Consider the following 20,561-nt stretch of genomic DNA (forward strand, 5'->3'; position numbering starts at 1 on the left):
GAATTTGAGTTATAAATATTTCAAATTTCTACATGAAAAAAAGTCAAAAGACAATAAACTGGACCAAATATTTGTAAACACATAACACAAGTTTCTAATTTTCCTTAGTATATAGAGATGTGTATATCACTAAGAAAAAACAAGCCAACAGAAAAATAAACACGAACAGACCACTTCCAGAAATAAAAATATAAGTATGAAAAGATGTCAAACTTCACTCCATACATTAAAGCAATATATACCACTTTTCATCTATCAGATTAGCCAAGACGAAAACATTTGCTAAAATACTGCATGTTCAAAGGTGTAAAACAACTGGTGCAGCCGAAAACAAACTAGTATGTTCACACCTAGCTGGAGTGGTTCAGCGGTTGAGCGTTGACCTATGAACCAGGAGATCACAGTTTGATTCCTGGTGGGGGCATGTGCCAGGGTTGTGGGCTCAATCATTGATGTTTCTATCTCTCTCTCCCTTTCCCTTTCTGAAATCAATAAAAAAAATATCTTTTTTTATTTTAAAAAAGAAAGAAAACTTATGTCTACACAAAAACCTGCACACAGTTGTTTATAGCCACTTTATTCACAATTGCCAAATCTTGGAAGCAACCAATAGGTGTATGGATAAACAATATGAGGTACATTGTATGGATATACAATGGAATATTTAGCGATAAAAATATATGAGCTATGGAGCCATGAAAAAACATGCCCGATTATATTGCTAGGTGAGAAAAGCCAATCTGAGGAAGCTATCTGCTATATGATTCCAACACTATGACATTCTGGAAAAGGCACAACTATAGAGACTGTAAAAATATCAGTGTTTGCTAGGGGTTCAAGGTCGGGGGAGAGGGAGGAAATTGGCAGAGCACAGAGGATTTTTAGGGCAATGAGACTATTCTGTGTGACACACTAATGGTGGATATGAGTCATTACACATTTGTGAAAATCCATAGAATGTACAACACCAAGAAGAAAACCTAATGTAAATGGTTGACTTTAGTTAATAATAATATTTCAACATTGATTCATCAATTGTAACAAGTGTGCCACATGAACACAGCATGTAAAATAATAGGGGAACTGTGGGGAGGGGGGGAGGCCTGTGGAAACTGTGCTTCCAATCAATTTCTTAAATCTAAAACTGCTCTAAAAAACTTAAGACCACTGACTTCTTTTAAAATTTGCACTAATACATTGGTGATAGGTGTGTAAATTGGCACGAAGCCAAACTTGATAATACCTTCCAAAAATCTTAAAACACGTGCCCTTTTACATAGATAGTCCACTTCTCAGACTTTATCTTACGCTAGAGGCTCAGTGCATGAAATGGGTGCATGGAAGGGTGTCCTTCAGCCTGGCCTACACCCTCTCACAATCTGGGACCTTCGGGGGATGTCCAACTGGCAGTTTAAGCCTGACCCAAGCAGACCGAGCCTAAACTGTCAGTTGGACATCCCTCTCACAATCTGGGACTGCTGGCTCCTAACCACTCACCTGCCTGCCTGATCCCCTTGATCTCTGGTGGTTTTGGTCATTCCACAGTTTGGTTGCTGGACTTTTATCATATGGGATATATACTCACAGGAAATAACACTTATACAAGGATATTTATGAGTTCTGTTTGTAATAGCAAAAGTCAGAATAATAGCCCCAAAATAATTCCCCCAAAAAAAGGACCACATCCTAATCCCTAGAACCTGTGGCTACACATGGCAAGGGGGAATTAAAGTTGCAGATGGGATTAAGATTGCTCAACAGCTGACCTTAAAAGGGAGAGATTATCCTAGATTATCCCAGTCCCTCAATGTAATCATAAGGGTCCTTAAAAGTGAAAGACGGAAGCAGAAAAGGAGAGTCGGTCAGAATGATATGGTTTTTGAGAAAAACTCAATCTATAGTTGCTGGCTCTGAAGAGGAGGGAAGGGGACACAAGCCAAGGAATTCGGGTGGTGCTAGAAGTTAGCAAGGCCAGGAAACCCGTCTCCAAAGGAAGGGATCCTGCCCACGCCTTGATTTTAGCTCATCCAGACCCACTGCGGACTTCTGAACTGTGAAGACATTTGTGTTGTTTTCAGTCACTCCATTTGGCATTATTTGTTACAGCGGCCATAGAAAAATAATACAAACCTAAACGTCTATTCATAGAGAACTAGCTAAATAAATGCAATGTAATGATATACAGCCTTTCAAAGAATGGGACACCTCTACATACTGATAGAGAATTTGTTTCAAGACACATTGTTTAGTGCGGGGGGGGGGGGGGGGGGGGGGGGGGGGCAGCAAAACGTAATTGGAGTGTATATAGCAAGTCATCTGTATAAAAAGAAAGCACAGTTTAAAATCCACGTGGATCCTTAAACACGCACAGAATATCTCTGAAAGATGCACCAGAACCTGGCAGTATTCGCTGCCGCCCAGGGAAGGGACGCGGGTGAGGCTAGAATCCAATGCCAGAGGCTTGTTTTCCGCAGCATCCTCTTCCACGTACAAGTATTGCTTTAAGGACACAGAGAAAGAAAATTGCTTTAAAAAGTCAGTGGGGCCGAAACCGGTTTGGCTCAGTGGATAGAGCTTCGGCCTGGGGACTGAAAGGTCCCGGGTTCGATTCCGGTCAAGGGCATGTACCCTGGTTGCGGGCACATCCCCAGTAGGGGGTGTGCAAGAGGCAGCTGATGGATGATTCTCTCTCATGGATGTTTCTAACTCTCTATCCCTCTCTCTTCCTCTCTGTAAAAAATCAATAAAATATATATATTTTTTTAATAATAAAAAATAAAATTTTAAAAATAAATAAAAAGTCAGTGGGGTGAGCTCTGCAGGATCCTAGAGCATAGTTTTAATCTTGGTAATGAGTAGTGACTGAACCCCTCCCACAAGGGACACCCCGTCACAGGCCTCTTCGTGTTTAATCTCCCTAACAACCCTCACAGGCTGTTGTTACGAACCCCCCTCCCCCTCCCCACAGCTGAAGCTCTGAGGCTCAGAGAGGTCTAGTGACCAAGGTGCACAGCGGGTGTGTTTTACGATTGGATTTGAAAGCCTGGTCTCCTGGCTCCAGGGTTCTCTCCTCCACCATGTTCCTGCTGGTTCCCAGGGCCGCGGGAGGGCCAGCTTAGCTCTTGGCCGCTGCTGCACGGAGCTGTCACCCTGTGATCTTAGTCCTCTGAGTGGAGGAGGTCAGCCTGCAGAGGGGCCGTGGATCCTGCTTTCCGGGTCAGCCCACGCCTTCTGTTTCATCTCCCCCCAGCTCCTTTGGGGGCTTCTGGGAGAGCGGCGTCCAGCAGTCCCTCGCTGTGGCTCTGTTCTCTGGCGGGCTCACACTGCAGCGGGCACCGTGCAGCCACCCTCTGTCCTCGGACGGAGGTGAAACCCTGGAGCTGAGAGGCCTCTGGACAGTGTGACATCCTGACGAAACAGGCTGCCCTGAGATTCCTCATTCTTGCCCACCTGACGCCAGAGATGAAGGGGGTCTCCCTGCCTGTTTGGCAAGGGGACACAATTCCGGGGGGACAAATCCACCTTCCTGGCCTCACTTTGTGACAAAACAGGGATCAGATCCCTGCATTGCATGGACAGATGTTGCTGGGCCGCTTCCAGATGGGGAGAGCTGTTTAAATGAGGCCAGCCTGCCTTTCATGGTGAGAATCTCAAAGCATTTAAGAATGAGTAACTAATGAAGTTCAACCTCCCGAAAAAGCAGGAATTATTATCTTCCTTTTATAAATAGAGCAAAGGTCACACAATCGATGGCAGATGCAGGGAACGGAGGTGAGAATTCTGCTTTTGTCCCTGGCTGCAGCCACCCAGCTCTGACAGAACTCCTTTCTGCTCTCTGACTTCCGGCCAGAGACACAGAACTGGCCTTTGTGTGTCTCCACTTAAAGGTTTGAATTCTATGTATGGTTCGTGTGCCTTTGATATGTCTGGAATTTGAAAAAGAAAAGGAGAAGAATGAGGTTTGATGCTTTTGAGAGATCGTGTTGGGACTGAGCTGTATGTAGTGGGTCAAATGCCAATAAAGGTGTTTAAAAAAAAAAAAAAAAAAAAAAAAAAACCTGCTCACCAGATCTTTTGAAATTTCACTTTTATTCTCTGTCTGAAAGAACTTGGACTGTTAAAATTAAACAGCGAGTATCTTTAGTCACCAAAATGATGGTTATGGGAATAACAAAGCCACCACTTATTGAGCGCCAACTGTGTGCTAAGTACCGCTCTTCTTACTTACATACATTATATTGTGTGATTCTATTAATACTAAATAGCCGAGGAGGCTTCTAGTATTCATTCACTGTATAGGTAATATAACTGGGCTTAGAGGTGTAAGATGGGTTGAGAAGAGAAGAAAGAAAGAGACAGCCCAAAGAAAATTAATTAAATGAAAGTGACTGGGTATATACTCTGTGCCCGGGGTGTTGTGTTGTGATAGATCAAAAGATGGAGATACAAAAATGAATAAGATCGCTCCAGATTCCTGGTCTCAACAAGTTTATCGCCTTGTGGGTCATTGAGGATGAGTTCTGAGCATTTAAGAAGGCAAATAATGCCCTAAGACAGTGGTTGGTAAACTCATTAGTCAACAGAGTCAAATATCAACAGTACAACGATTGAAATTTCTTTTGAGAGACAAATTTTTTAAACTTAAAACTTCTTCTAACGCCACTTCTTCAAAATAGTCTTGCTCAGGCCGTGGTATTTTGTGAAAGAGCCACACTCAAGGGGGCAAAGAGCCGCATGTGGCTTGCGAGCCGCTGTTTGACGACCATGGCCTTAGCCGGTTTTGCTTAGTGGGTGGAGCATTGGCCTGCGGACTGAAGGGTCCCCTGGGTTTGATTCCGGTCAAGGGCTCATGCCTAGGTGGTAAGAGCCATCCCTGGCCCTGGTCAGGGTGCATATGGGAGGCAACCAATGGATGTGTCTCTCTCACATCGGTGTTTGTCTCTGTGTGTCTCTCTCCCTCCCTTCCACTCTCTCTGAAAACCAATGGAAAAATATCTTCGGGCCTGGCTGGTGGGTTCCGTGGTTGAGTGTAGACCTATGAACGAGGAGGTCACAGTTCAATTCCCAATCAGGGCACATGCCTGGGTTTTGGGCTCCATCCCTAGGAGGGGGCAAGGCAGCCTATCAATGATTCTCCCTCATCATTGATGTTTGTCTCTCTCCCTTCCTCTCTGAAATCAATAAAAATGTATTTTAAAATATATATATATTAAGATGAGGATTAACAAAATAAATAAGTAAATAAGAAGCTGCCTGGCCATAGCCTCTCGCGGTACCCTCCGAGATCCCGGATCTGTCTGTTGCTTCAACAGTGTTTGGATGGAACAGACCCAGGGACACCCCTACTTCCAGCTCCAGCCACTCTCCTGTGTCTTATCCAGTCACCACCTTCAGAACCACCTCTGGGACCAGCCAACACACCTTTTCTTTTTTTCTTTTTTTTTCCTACCTTAACTCCTTATTGTCGAACAACCATGAGCTCCCAAATTTGTCAGAATTATTCTACTGAGGTGGAGGCTGTAGTCAACCGCCTGGCCAACCTGCATCTGCGGACCCCACACCTACCTCTCTCGGGGCTTCTATGGATGATGTGGCTCTCGAGGGTGTGGGCCACTTCCACAAGTTGGCAGAGAAGAAGCGAGAGGGCGCTGAGCATCTCTCAAAACTGCAAAACCAGCGCCCTGGCCCCATTCTCTTCCAGGACGTGCTGAGGCCTCCCAGGATAAGTGGGCAAAACTCAGGACGCCAGGGAAGCCGCCCTGGCTTTGGCGAGGAGCCTGAACCAGGCCCTTCTGGAGCTGCGAGCCCCGGGTTCTACCCGCGCCGATGCTCAGCTCTGTGACTTCCGGGAGAACCACTTCCTGGGTGAGGAGGTGAAACTCATCAAGAAGATGGGCGACACCTGACTCACCTCTGCAGGCTGGCGGCCCCCAGGCTGGGCTGGGCGAATACCTCTTAGAAAGGCTCACCCTCAACAGGACTAGGAGCCTTTGGGGCCCAGAGGCCTTTGCGGGGCCCCTCTGCCTCCCCTGGTGTCTGGCTTTTACCTGAGCCTCTTCCCGAAACTACTAGCCTTTCTTTTAACGACGCTGAAGCCCTCTCCCATGCATTGGACCAAATGAAACAATAAAGCTTTTTGCAGCAAAAGAATAAAAATAAATAAAAATAAACAAACAGACAATTATGTCAATACAATTCAGTCCAGTAGTGTTCGTTGAGTCCTGGTGTATGTTAGACACTCTATGCATTGCTAGGGATGGTCCCTCTTCTCATGGAGTGTGTAGTCTAGTGGGAAGGTCAGACATTAATCAAATAATCACACAGATTTAAAGCTGCAGTTGAGTCAAAGACACCAGATGGGCTACAGCTGGACAAAAGAGTAGTATCCAGAATACATAAAGAACGCCTACACTTAATAAGAGATAATCCAATAGAAGCACTGTTAGATACATCAATGGGCAATTTTAAAAAGACAGAAGGCAAACGGACAGTAAACAAATGAAAGTATACCCAGTCTCCTTTTTAAAAAAATAATATATTTTATTGATTTTTTACAGAGAGGAAAGGAGAGAGTTAGAAACATCGATGAGAGTCATGGATCAGCTGCCTCTTGCACGCCCCCTACTGGGGATGTGCCAGCAACTAAGGTACATGCCCTTGACCAGAATCCAACCCTTCAGTCCGCAGGATGATGCTCTATCCACTGAGCCAAACTGGTTTCGGCCCAATCTCCTTTTAAAAAATATTTTTTTATTGATTTCAGAGAAAGAGGAGAGAGAGAAATGGAGACACCAATGATAAGAGAGAATCATTAATCAGCCGCCTCCTGCACGGCCCACATGGGGATTGATCCTGCAACCTGGGCATGTGTCCTGACTGGGAATTGAACCCTGACATTCTGGTTCATAGGCCAGATGCTCAACCACTAGGGCACACTGGTCAGGCCTCAGGCTCTTTTGTAAACAGGGAATTGCAAATTAAAGCATTGAGATTACTATGTCACACCCATCGGCTTGGCAAAAAAAACAACTAAAGTCTGACATTACCAAATGTTGCTGAGGATGCCAACCACGGGACTCATGTATTGCTCTCCAAGAGTAAACTGGTCCTACCACTTTGAAAAACTGCTCAGTCATGCTGAGTGAAGCTGCTAATTTGATAATTTGAATGACCTGAACTCGGCAATTCCACACCTAAGTATCTACCCAGATGGCTCATTTTCCTACAAGGGGAAGGGATAAAAAAAAAAATACTAATTGTAGCTCTGTCCCCAAGAACAAACGAGTTTGAAAATAAGCTGAATGTCCGCCAGAAGGAGACAGGTAAGTAAAATTCGGTGAACATGATCTAGAACTACACGTATCCGTAAGAGTACATTTCAAAATCAATGCTGAGTGAAGAAAGCAAGCTGCGCAATAATATAATCAATATAATGGCATTTCTTCAAATGCAGGAGAGTGGGTACCCTAGGTTCAGAGGTCTCCACCTGGATTTGTAAAGTTTTATGTCCTAAAGGAAAGATTGGGCCCAGCCAGCGTGGCTCAGTGGTTGAGCATAGACCTATGAACCAGGAGGCCATGGTTCGATTCCTTATCAGGGCACATGCAGGGGTTGTGAGCTCAATTCTCAGTAGGGGATGTGCAGGAGGTAGCTGATCAACGATTCTCTCTCATCATGGATGTTTCCATCTCCTTCTTTCTCTCCCTTCCTCTCTGAAATCAATAACAATGTGTGTGTGTGTGTGTATGTGTGTGTGTAAGAAAATGTTTGAAGAAAAATTAGCAAATGTCAAGCTTTGACAAAGGGCGGAGGGGGTGGTAGAGAAGGGGCAGAGAAGAAAAAGAGGTTGATATTATTCTCTAGGTTTTATATATATATATATATATATATATATATATATATATATATATATATATATATATATATGCTTTGATCTATCAAAGGAGGGTTTGACTGAATTGGGGTTGGGGTGGGAGAGGATTCAGAGCAGGTGCCCCTGAGGAAATGGTGCTGACTTAGGATGAGAGCAAACATTGAGCAAGTAAGGAAGGGCAAACGGTATTCCAGGCAGAGAGAACAGGCTGTGCGAAGACCCTGAGGTGGGAGGGTGGATGAACAAAGAGACTAGGCACTGACACCCTCCGTGTGATGGGAGCAGAGGGAGGCCGGGGCTGGAGATGGGGGTGGGGGGAGGCGGTGCACAGAGCATGCAGGGCCTCCCAGGCCGTCTTGAAGGGTCAGGTCTTTATCCCTAGGATGATGAAAGCAGGGGAAGGGGGTGGGGGGCAAGTATTGGGGCCCGGAGACACTTCCGCTCAGCCAGATCGTGGAATAAGCTCGGCATTCTTAAAGGGATGACTCACCTCATGAGCTTTGGAGAATGAGTAAGAAGCCGACAATTAGGGGAGGAGGGGGAGTGAGATGCAAATTCCCTGGGTAGGGCCCAACTGCAACAAATACATTGACAACCTTCAAATTCTTTTGGTCCCAACTCTAGCGGTGTTCATGGGAAAATGGCAGGCCGGCTGTGTCCAGGACAGAGAGGGGGTGGCAAACAGCGCAGCCGTAAGCTGGGAAATGGATAGTTCAGACACGGATTGCAGGTGGCTCGCCCTAGCAGCGCGGCGAGAGGATGAGGAGGAGGTAGGAGTGCAGACAAGGAGATCTTCGAGCGGAATGTTAATCGCCCAAACCAGGCTGGAATTGGGATGGAGCATGCAGCGTGCCTGGGGACGTATTTAGGAGGGAAGGCGAGGAGGCTAGATCTAGGGCGACGGGGCGGGCGGCAGCGCCATCTCGGAGATGGACTGTAATAGGGGCCAGACGCGGGAAGTCAGAGGTGCGTGCGGGGCAAGCCAAGTGGAACTGTCCGGACGCAATGGGATGGGCGTGCCAGGGGCTGCGGAGGGGGGAGAGCTGGGTGTGGGAGGCGCCTCCTGTGCGTGGTTATTAACCACTCACAGCAGCAAATGAGCTAGTCCGGGAGGGCGGGGAGGGGAAGGAGAAAGAAGCTGAGCAGGTCGCCGGAGGAGCATCCGTGATGGCATTGGGGCAGGTCTGGCGGAGAGAAGAACCGGAGGGGAAAGAGCACGCAGACGCTGAGTGGCCCCGCGTCCCGCTGCAGGGGCGCCGGGGAAGGTGTGGCATCGCGGGCTTCTCCGCCAGACTGCAGGCGGAGCCCGAGCGCGCTCGGTTCAAGCAGGCATTGCAGAGCCAAGCCTCGACCGCGGCCTCCTCGCGCTGCTCCTGCTGCCCTGGCTGCAGCCGCCGGGGACGGCAGGGCCACCCCGGCCATCCCCCCACCCCAGACTCCCCGCCACCCCAGGCCGCGCCTCCCGGCCTCCCGCGGACCCGGCGACGTCACTGCGGCTCTGACGCCGCTCATGGGGGCACAGGCGGGGCGGCTCGGGGCGCGGTGTCCTCTCGGGAGGTCCTGGTCCTTGCAGCTCGCGACCCCGTCCTTGGCCCTCCTCCAAGGGAACCTCGATTTTCCAAACTCGGGAGGGCGGCTGTCCTTCGGCAACTGATAAGGACTGAGCTCCCAGGGAAAGATTGTAGCAAAGCCCGGGAAGAAAGAGCAGGACCCAAGAAAGAGACACTTAATAGGCGCCACCTAAGAGTTTTCTGCAGGCTCAGCGGACTGTAAGACCAGTAAGAACGACAACCACCACAATAGCCACCTTTTATTGAGCGCTTCCTGGGTGCCAGGTGCGGTGGTAAGCGCTTTGCAGGCACCAGCCCTGGAAGGTGAGTACCGCCGTCAGCCCATCTGGGGGCACAGAGAGGTTAAATCACTTGCCCGCGAGCACACAGCCGGCTGATGTCAGGGCCAGCAGCATTCCACCCCGGGCTGTCTGGCCCCATGACTCCTAACGTCAGTCCGCTCCGCCGCGGGGACCGTTCTCTTCTTCATCTTGAAGGTGAGCAAGCAAAGGCACGCGGAAATGGAAGCACCTTGCCCAAGGTCACCTAGTAAGCAGGAAGCGGGTGATGAGGCAGAAAGCGAACCCAGGGCTCCTCTCTGTCAACGGCACTTTCAAACCGCCTCCGGCGGCCCAGCGGGCTTTGGCCCCTGAACTCCAAGAGGCGTGCAGCCTCTTCGGAGGTTGGGTGGGTTCCCGCGGCCTCCCTCCGATCCCCGGGTGAATAAATCCGTTATTTCTGAGCATAGCGTCATCTCTGCTCCGCCCGCAGGCGTCAGAAAAGGGACTCGTCTCCCGAAATCCTGCGGGAGACCAGGCAGCGCGGTCCTCGCCAAGGATGGAGCGGAGGCGGAGGCAGCCGCCGGGATCCCGGGTCCCACCTGCAGGGCGGTGGGGCCGGCGCGGCTTTGACGTTTAGTCCATCGCGGCCGGCAGAGGGCGCTGCCGCACGCGCCTCTGGTCCCAAGGCACCAGGACCCTGGACTAGCAGGTTCGACCTGCAGACCAGTGAATTCGGAACCCCCAAAGCGGGTGGGATTTTTTTGTTTATTTATTTGTTTTGGTGGCTGGCACCCCTTTAGCCCCTCACCTCAGCTCTGGGCCTGCTTTCCTGACTACTCTTACCTATCTCCTGAGCTCCGGGCACCCCACCATTGGCCTTGGAGGTTTCCCCAGTCCCTACACTGCTGGCGTAGTCACCTCTTGTTAAAAGGCAAAGAATTCTGATCCACCCTATTTAAAGGCTCGGGTGTTTGAAAGTTTGGGCTGTCTCTCTCCTTCTCATGGGCCCTTTGTTGATATAAAATGGAGATAAATCAACCACTTGGAGTAGATAACTAATTTTCTTTCCTTCTTCAATATAGGAGGAGGAGGTGGTTAAGGAAGGAGCAAATAGATGAAAAAAATCTATTTTTGATGCAGCTGCAATGTGTTGAGCGCTCGTTTTGTGCTGTCCTTCCTGTGCCTTGAGACCTTAATCCTCACTGCAGGCATGAGAGGTGTGTGTGCATCATTATTCTCACTTGACCAATAAGGTCACACGACTGGTAAATGGCGATGCGGGGAACCCACTAGCGGTGGTCTGACATTCCAACCGTGTCCCCATCACCCAGAAAGCACAAGCTGATACAACCAAACAGAAGAGGTAAGGTATAAACCATGCAAAAACAGACCCAGATCTACTCTGAATGCTTGGGAAACACCGCATGGGAATTAGGGGCTTCAATGGTTTTCTGAGCCCCCACTTGGTTGTCTAAAAAGAAACACAAAACCTAAAGGTGCAATAAGAGAACAGGCATGAGGCCTAAGCTTTCTCTTGGAAGGGCATCCGGAGAGGCCCACTCACTCTCTATGTCTGGGCTCTGAGAAAATAAAGGTGGTTCTAGGAAAATCTGAAAAGTATGAGAGGAGGGAAAAAAAATCCCTTCTGTGGTTTTTACTTGAACCAAACCTCATTCTGCTATTTGTGTTTTATTTTAAAACTAATGTGGCTCTCCCCACCCTTTGAATTGGCATGTAAATAGTAAAAACAGAAGGAAGGCCAGCTCCAGACTTCAAATATAGCGGTGGGTTCCTCAGGAAGGAGGTACATGACTTGAAGTGGAAATGCGGATCAAATGAGGTGCCTTAAACATTTCAAAGACAGACTTTCCACAAGGAATTTAGATCATAAGCTCTTAGAACAGGAGCTTTGTCTGGGTTTTGGGCTCAGTATGGTGTCTAGAATCTTTGAGTGCCCAATAAATGTGGAAAACAAATCACACGTTTCATCTTCGTCTGCATCATCTAACCATCTGGGCCGCTGCTTTGCTTATGGTTTTAAAGCGAGGCTTCTGGGGGGATTTTCCTGTCCTCTGGCTCCCAGATACACACCCTCCTTCAGACCCCTCACTTTTCCAGAAGTTTGCTCTGGGAATCCAGTCAAGGTGAGGCAATCGTTGATGATGTCATCAGGCTTGGTCACATAGAGTGACTGCACACTCTGGAATCACCCATTGGAGGCCTTTCCAAACAAGGAAACCAAGCAGAAGAGGCCTCCAGCAACTGACGTATCACTTAAGAGTACTCCATTCCTTGCCCTAGGTCTTTGAACTGGAAGGATTCTTCTCTTACCCCCTACAAGAGGGCTCTGAACGTCCCAGCCTGCCTCTTACAAAATCCTTGGACTTTAGAGGGCCGCCTGAGAAGGCACATGGACATCCTTTAAATTGTCAGCTGAGCCTGAGGCACTGGCAGACTCCATGTCCAAGAGGGCTGGGGGTGTTATTCAGTTTCTGACTTAACTTTGTCCAGGTGTCAGCAGGGGTGGGTCTAGATATGTAAATCCAGTAATGCTAGGGCCTAGTTAAGAATGCAAATAAGCTCCTTTGACCCTATAAAATAAACCTGCTGTGTGGGTCGGCTGCTTGCTGCCTCTCCACCAGAGAAGATGGCGCCCACCTAGCGCCCAGCTTGATGAATTTATTTCTGCCTCTTGGTCTCTTTCTTTCTTTAATTTCTTAATCCCCAGCTCCTCCACTCAGGAACCTGTTTCCTTTTCCGTGATGGAGATGGACACGGAAAAGAGAAACAGCACCCCCCACATTGGACTTCTGTGATCTTATCTCTCTCTGCTCTTTCGCTCATTTTTTTCAATGCATTTATTCTAACATGCATCAAGAGCCCACTATCTGTAGGTGCTGAGGGTACAGCAGAGAATCTGACATGGGCTTTAAGCTCACTTTTTCCCATTCCTACCTGGCTCCTGACCCCACAGCTCCAACTTTCATGCCTGCAGAGGCCCCGCAATACTGAAAGACTTGCCTCCCCAGGTGTGAAGTTTTTCACATACATATCTGACATTTGATCCGCTCCTGGCAGTCCCCTGACTCTTATAGAGCACCTTGCTGACACCCATTTGGCAGAAGTTCTGGGCTCTGACATATCTGGAAATACTACAGCACTTGTCCACAATCCTTTTCATCCTTCCTAGTCACTCCTTCAGTTCACAAGATCACTGTTGATGACAGAAGATATTTATGAAGCATCTATTACAATTAAAAAAAATCTCACAGTGCCATAATACCCCACTGGTCAAAGGAAATTGTTGGCTTAAGCGGACAGTGACCATCTGACAAAGGGACGTGTCAGATAATACTCATGAGTTTTCAGGTCATTTTTTAAATTGAATCTTGGGAATGAGTGATTCATAATAATGAGGGGAAGGAAAAACACTAGGCCTGTTTTAGCTTTCAAGATTCTTCAAATGAAATAGATTTTTACCATTAACTCCCTAGAAAAGACAGAAGGCCTAAGGTAAATTGCCAGGGTTTTTGTTTTGTTGTGTTTTTTGTTTCTTGGGTTTTTGTTTGTGTTTTGGGTTTTTTTTTAGGGGGGATTTCTTGGGGGGGACCCTATTAATACTAAATAACCTTGGTCTTGACCCATTCCAAATAAATAAATAAAGGATTGGACCACAGAATTCAGACTATGTCCCTGGAAATCCCTTTAGGAAGTAGATTCCAAATCAGTATTCTTATTCTTCTTGAATATCCCACCCCTAAGACTGCCTCATCCTTCTAGATCCAGCACTATTTTCTCTCCTCTTCAGGAAGGCAGAGTCTCCGGAACCAGAATGGTGGAGAGAAAGGAGGGCTTGTCCTTACCTGAGCTGCAGACCATGTGAATCTAGAGAACTCACTGTTACCAGTACCGGTGGCGTCTGCATAGGTTTCTGCATTCTCTGGCTGATGTCCAAGGTCTTCACAACATGGGGCCTGAGATAGGCCGAAAAGAATGCCTATCTGTGGAGGACGAAGCGGGTCCACCCACCCAGAAGCCCGTGGTGGTCAGTGTCCGCGTGTCCAGCTGCTGGGGTGAAGAGAGCTAAAACCACTGAACCTTCCTGCTGGGATCTCTCCAAGCCCTTTTGGAAACCGGCAAGAGCACTTGTCTGGGGAAATTAGTTTTGCACTTTCACGGAGTGAGAAATTCCTCAGGGGCATTCTTGTACTCAGGAAGAGAAATCAAACCCAGCTCATTCCTTCAGGGCCCATGCTATTAATAAAGCCGAGTGGGTTCAGTTCAGTGGGTCCAGCCTGGGGCCATGGGTGGGGCTGGAGCAAAGGAGTTCAGCGAAATTTCACCTGTGGCTAAGGCCCTCGCCCGACTGGCGCAGGCTTGAGATTTCAGGGGCTTGTGTTACCAGCGTGTAAACACCGTGAGTGACAGCCAGCGTCCCCCAAGAGACCACAGAGGATCTCAACCCCTTCCTATCTTCCTAGAAACCCTGGCGGCCCGGCTGGCTGCTTGCTGTCTGATGCAACAGTTTGCAACGCCGTTCTGGGAGCCCAGCCTGCAGCGGGGTGCTGGGCGGCCTGGCGGCGCGCATGCGCGGCCGCGGGCCTGCGGGCGGGCCGGGCCGGGCCGGGGCGGGGGGAGGCTCTGCAGGAGTGTGCTGGGGACGAGGCGGGCCGGGAGACCTTTGGCAGCCCGCGCCCGCGATCTGAGCTTAATTAAACTTCTCCTGAGGCATTGGCTGACTGATTGACCCAGTGATCCAAAGAAAATCAGAGAGGCCCGAATCGCCCTGAACGCCGCCGCGGGAGGGAGAAGCTGGGGAGTTGCCTTTGGGTTTCCAGAGCTGGGCCTCCCAATTCAGCCTCCCTCCCCTGAGCTCTCCCCATCCACCAAATCCACCATGCCTAAGGGCCCAAAAATTCACCAGGGCCTTGGCACCGCTGGCCTGGGCTCTCTTTTCGACAAGAGAGAGAAGAGCAGTGATTTTTTTTTTTTTTTTTTTTTTTTTTTTTTTTGGCCGGGCGGGGGTTGGGGGGGTGGCGCGAGGGGGGAGGGGGAAGAAAAGGCAAAGTGTTTTACTTGTTTTGTTGTTTGCTTGCTTTTTTTGTTAATCCTCACCCAAGGATATTTTCCCATTGATCTTTTAGACACAGTGGAAGAGAGAGGAAAAGACAGAGAGAAACATCCATGTGAGAGAAGTACATGGATTGGTTGCCTCCTGCACTGGCCCTGACCAGGGCCCTGGCTTCCAAGGAGCCTGCAACCGAGGTCGTGCCCTTGACCTGAATCGAACCCGGGACCCTTTGGTCCACAGGCCAACGAAGAGGCGAAGCTTTGATAGGGTCTTGATCTGTCATTTTCCCAGCCTGCTTTCTCCACTCCTATGCCTTAGCCAGGGTTTGTTTTGTTTTTTTTTAGCAGAAGAAAACATGGCATTATAGATTATTTCCCAAAATTTTCAGCCATTCAAGTCTTGCCTGCATGATTTTCTTCCGCAGTCCACCAATATTATATTCTTAATTGACTTTTATTTTACTTTACTAACTTTCCTTATTCTTTAAATTAACTCTAAATTGATTCCCTTTTTCTGCATAGCCTTGCCCTAAGCAATAACATTAGCAAAACCAGAGCTTTGATGTGCTGGTCACATATTTTAATACACTTGAAAATAAATTTATAACTATCCAAATAAAAAAATGTATATGTTAGCTAAAAGTTACTTGCTGCTACATTTGGAGAAAAACTCCAGAGGTAATAACAATAATGGCTAACATGTGTTGAGTGATTGCCAATGTCCCAGACACTGTTTTAAGCACTTTAACTATTCCAAGTCCTTATGACACCTTAGAAGGTGGGTGTTCTTTACATTCCACAGAGGAGAAAAGGGAGGCACAGAGAGGTTAAAGTACTTGCCTAAGATCACCAAGTCAGGATGAAAACTACTGGCCTCACTCCAGACTAGAGCCTATACTGCTGGGCTATCAAAGAGGCTAAGTTACTGCGGGAGATCACCCGGGTGGTTAGTCAGTCTGCACTTGAACCCAAGGTTGGCTGACTCCAGAACTGAGCTCTAACTCCTTCCTGCCTGTTTTCCAAATCTCACTGCATACAGCCTTTTTATCTCTGTCTGCCTCCTTGGAATCCAAAAGATGCTTCCAAATATTTCTCTCCTCACTCCCTATATCTCCCCCTCTCGCTCCCCCTGCGTGGAACAAAGGCTCTCATTTCTAGTGTTTTATTCTCTTCTCCAAACTAAAGGTACCCATAAATCTCCGATTTCCAGGAGAATGCCTACTTTCCTCCATTGGCCATAGAACTGCTTAGAAATTCCAACTATTAGCATCACCAAACTACATTTCCCAGACTGCCATTCTCACATGGAAAGAGAACAAAAATCCTATGTCAAACCATGTGTCTCCTATTTTGGGGTTGGAAAATCTGGTCACTAGCTTGGATAAAGATTGGTATGCCCATAGACTAATTCTTCTGTCTCAAGACAGACATGTATTTCCCAGGCCTCAATGATTGGGGAATGCGGGGGGTAGGAAGGGGTTAGGGTTAGGGTTAGGGCAGTTAATGGGGAGGGGGGACACCACGTGTGTGCGTGCGCAAACACACATTTGTGTGTTGGAGATTATTTCAGCAAACAAAACCTTCAATTAGAGGCATAAATGAAGACTTGGCCTAAGATTTCTATAAGATGGTTGACCCATGCCCAGTAGATGTATTTTCTTTTTTCAACAGCCCCTACCACCACCACCCCTTCCCTCTCTTCACTTCCTTTTCCTTCCTCTTCTTCCAGATTCTTCTCTTAATTGTACCATTGTGCCACTCCTTTGCTCCCCAACCCCCATGCCCACACCCACTCTTTAACTGTTTAGTATAAAATCCAGCCCACCAGACTGAGGTTTTCTTCCATCCAAATGTTATTTTCAGAAGGAGCCATTGAGGTTGGGGTGTAATTGCAGCGTTGAGCCTCTGCAAGCCAAGCTGAAAATAATCAGCGAGGCAGATGGGCTGGGAAGAGTGTGGTGGCCACTGCCCAAAGAGCAAGAGAAACCCAATGGAGTGAGTCAGAGAGAGGCAGGGCCAGGCTGGGCCTGCTGGGCTTATGGCTGGGAGTTCAGTTAAGGGGAAACTGCCCAAGCTATTGGGGCCTTTCACTGAAGTCCTTTCCAAGGTGGTTCCTGCCTGCACATCAAAAGTCCATATTTCCTGTGACAACCACTTAGCTTCTCTTGCTCTTACTCAGTTGGGCCGTAGTGGCCAGTAGGCCGTATGCAAACCTAACCATCCAGATGGCTCACCCATCTCTAGAGCAGAGTTGGCTCTATTGGCATTCGGGGCTGGATAATTCTTAGTTGTAGGGGGCTGTCTTGTGCATTGTATGGTGTTTAGGAATATCCTTAGCCTCTGCCCTCTAGATGCCAGTAACACACACACACACACACACACGTGACTATCAAAAATGTCAGGTGTACCAAATGTCCTTAGGAGGCAAAGTTACCCCTGGTTGAGAACTACTCATCTAGAATGATCCAGGCTTTGAGAAGGGTCACATCACCTGTCCCCACGGGGGTCTCACTGCCTCGCATCCTATCTGAATGAGTCTTGATAAAAACTATTGGCTAACTGCCACTTCCAATGACAACTGGACCCAGCATGAGCGCTAACTGTGTGCCAGGCACTAGACAAGGTCTTGAGAAAAAAGCAGCAAACAGGACGGACGTGTTCCTGTCCTCACGGAAATGACAGGCGGAGTGGGGGCAAGACAGGCATTAAACAACCCTGAGTGAGAGGCATGTAAAGAAGAGAAATGGGGTACTGTAAGAAAGTCAAAGGAGGCTTCTCACCTAGGTTATGGGTCCAAGAAGGGTGCTTGGGGGAAATGAGAAATTAACCAGTGGGAGATTTGAGGGTGAGGCAGGGCTCCTGAATAGGGTCAGCGTGCTCAGAAGCCCTGAGTTAAGAGAGAATGTTGGACATTCTAGAAACCCAAAGAAGTCTGTCATGGATTAGGCTTAGGACGCCGGGAAGTCCTTTTCTCCTCTCTCCCCACAGCTTGCTTTGCCTCTACTCCTTCTCCAGATTTCTAGCATAAGCACATAAACATAGAATCATATTAAACCATATTTAAAACCCCATTTGTCCTTGCTCAAGCCTCTCCCCCTTAGTCACCCAGTTACCAAGTTTTGTCATTTTACCACCAAAATCTCCTTGTCTCCATTCCCACCACCACAGCCCTCATGCTGGCTCTTCTTCATTACTCAGCCGAATTTGTGAAATAGCTTCCTAACGAGTCATCTTCCAGGCTTTTCCTCAAAGGAAGACAGAGATCTGACCATGTCTCCGCTGGCTTACAAACGCTGCAGGCTTCCGAGGTCTGTTGGACAGGCTGCTGCCTCCGTGGCTTTTATTCACTAACTGCTCCCAGCTACCTCCCACCCTCCCACTCTCTAGCCACACAGGACCACTAGCCACACCTGGTGGGCCTTCACACCTCTGTGATTTTGCTCTTTTCTTTGTCTGGACAGCCCTTCCCCACCAAAATTATTTGGGGAATCCCCACATATCCTTTAAGACCTAGACCAAATGAGCTCATGATTCTCTTCTATCTCTTCTTAGAAGACTTCTCGTAATTCTTCCCTCTGTTTTTATTGGGATTTATATGTTGCTGCTGGTTTACCATTTGTCATTGTTCACCCTTAGTTGTCTGTTTAAACCCATCCCTCCTCCACAGAGTGGGAGGATCTCAGAGGCAGATAATGTAGTGGGCACTGCTGGCTGATTACCCAACACCCATGACCCGCTCCCAATTTCCAGAGAGAAGCCAAAGAACTGCAAGGCCCAGTGTACTAGTTAGTGTAGAAGTGAAACTGTTAATACAAGCACAGCCAGAGCACAGTCTTAAGCAAGCACGCGTGCCTCAGGGAAAGCTGAGCCCTTGCCCAGCTCCGGGGTTGGACCTCCACCTTCTCAAGAACTGGCTCAGGAGCCTGGGCCTACATTAATCCATGTGCGGGAGAGGTTTCTCTGGTTCCTACTCTCCCCTTCTTTAATAACAGAACTCCTGATGTTTCTAGCAGATGGCTATCTTGTAAGACTACATTTCCCCGTCTCCCTTGCAGCTTGATGTTCTGTTAGTGTTAAGTTCTCACCAATGAGCAGAAATGATTGTATCACTTCTAGGTTCTACCCTCACAAGGAATATGTATGTGCTCCTTTGAACCTTCCCTCCCCGCACCCCCAACTTGGAGATGACAAAAATTGAAGCAGAAGGAAGAGAGAAGGAACAAAGAGAAGGAAGCCACATATGGAGGAGGATGGAGCCCTCCTAGCAGTCTCTGAAGGCTTTTTTCTGAATCCTTATATCATATGAAAGATATATAAATTTCTATTTTGCTTATACTTTTGTATTTGGAGTCTCTTTGTTACAGCAACTTGCCCATACTCTAAAAAATATGCAGCACCTGGCTTCCCTGGGACTCAAAGTGGCCCAGGACTGGACCTGGGACCTAGTTAGGGCCAGCAAGATACCTAGCAAGGTTTGATGAGGGTTGCTGGGAGAGAGCTCTATTGTTTTTAAGAGAGAGCATCCTGGCACAATCTTCTCTTTTTCTCTTCCTCAGGACACCATGGGGCCTGGAACTATGGCAGTCCTCTTACCAACAGCCTAAGAATGGGGCTACACATAAGTAGGGCAGAGCTGAGAGAATCTCGGGGAAATAGAGTCAGTTTCTGGACTAAACTCTAAAGCCCACAGTCTTAGTCTGCTTGGGCTGCCACAGACCAGGTTGCCTAAACAACAGAAATTTATTTTCTCACCGTCCTAAGGGCCAGAAGTCCAAGATCAAGGTGCCATCAGGATTGGTTTTGAGGAGGCCTCTCTTCCTGGTTTGTAGACAGCCACCTTCTCACTGTGACATCACATGGCCTCTTCTCCATGTGTGTAAGCTCTGGTGTCTCTTCCTCTTCTTTAAAGATACTAGCCCAGGTGAATTAAAAAGCTCCACCTTTATGACCTCACTTAACCTTAATTACCTCCTTAAGTACCCTATCTCCAAATACAGCCATATGGAAAGTTGAGGCTTCAATTTATAAATTTGGGAGGGGGGCATGCACAATTCAGTCCATAACACTCACCCTACCTCTGGGTTTATGTGTATGTGATCAAATAAATATACTTCTGTTGAAGCTAGCTTGAGTTGGTTTTCCGTCACAACTTACCCTACAGTGTTTCACTCCTCTGTATCCCTGCTGGGCCTGGTCCAGAAAGGGTCAATAAATATTTGTGAAATGAATGCCAGTAGCTATTTCCTTTCTTTGCTGGTAATAACTATCTCACAGATAAACTATAAGCATTTCTCTTTCTCTCTGCTCCAGCCAAAACACCTAAAGTAGTCATATGGGCCTCATTGCCAGAAAATTCTTCTTAGTACTGCCACCCCTCCCCCTGATACACACACACACACATTGGCCACTTAGATGGAGAGCTGAGGATGCAGCTATAAAATCAGAAGGTTGGATTAGATACACTCCAGCACACCTTCCAGCAGAAGTGTCCCTGAGCCCCTTCCCGACCTAATGTCCTCTGGCGCTGCCTGAGGCTCTCTCTGAAGGAATCAGCCAGTGTCCAGGCAGGAGACCCATCGAGCACTAACAATGTACCGTCTGTTGAGGGGTCCCTCTGGGCATCTGCCCCTACTCCCTGCGGTTCCACAGGAGGCCTCTTCCAGCACTAACTGTCTCGGGTGTTGTTTAAAGCCCTTTCAAACTCTGAAGTCCCAAGATACTGAAATACATGCCAAATAGACCTCCTGCCCCAAGCACAGAAGAGAAAGCTCTGGGGAGGGCCTGCAC

The 20,561-nt window shown here is 48.0% G+C and overlaps 1 long non-coding RNA gene across 2 annotated transcripts; it reads left to right on the plus strand.

Annotated features, from left to right (window-relative positions):
- The first annotated feature begins 7,933 nt into the window (after positions 1–7,933).
- LOC123651882 lies at positions 7,934–20,012 on the plus strand. Of its 2 annotated transcripts, XR_006740860.1 has the most exons (3): positions 7,957–9,747; positions 10,787–11,067; positions 19,331–20,012. It is a non-coding gene; the product is annotated as an uncharacterized LOC123651882 (long non-coding RNA). The 2 variants fall into 2 exon arrangements; XR_006740859.1 differs by lacking the exon at positions 19,331–20,012 and having other exon boundaries at positions 7,934–9,747; positions 10,787–11,682.
- The last annotated feature ends 549 nt before the right edge of the window (positions 20,013–20,561 follow it).

This window comes from Pipistrellus kuhlii, unplaced genomic scaffold, assembly GCF_014108245.1.
Source record: "Pipistrellus kuhlii isolate mPipKuh1 unplaced genomic scaffold, mPipKuh1.p scaffold_m20_p_9, whole genome shotgun sequence".
In the NCBI taxonomy this organism is placed as follows: Eukaryota; Metazoa; Chordata; class Mammalia; order Chiroptera; family Vespertilionidae; genus Pipistrellus; species Pipistrellus kuhlii.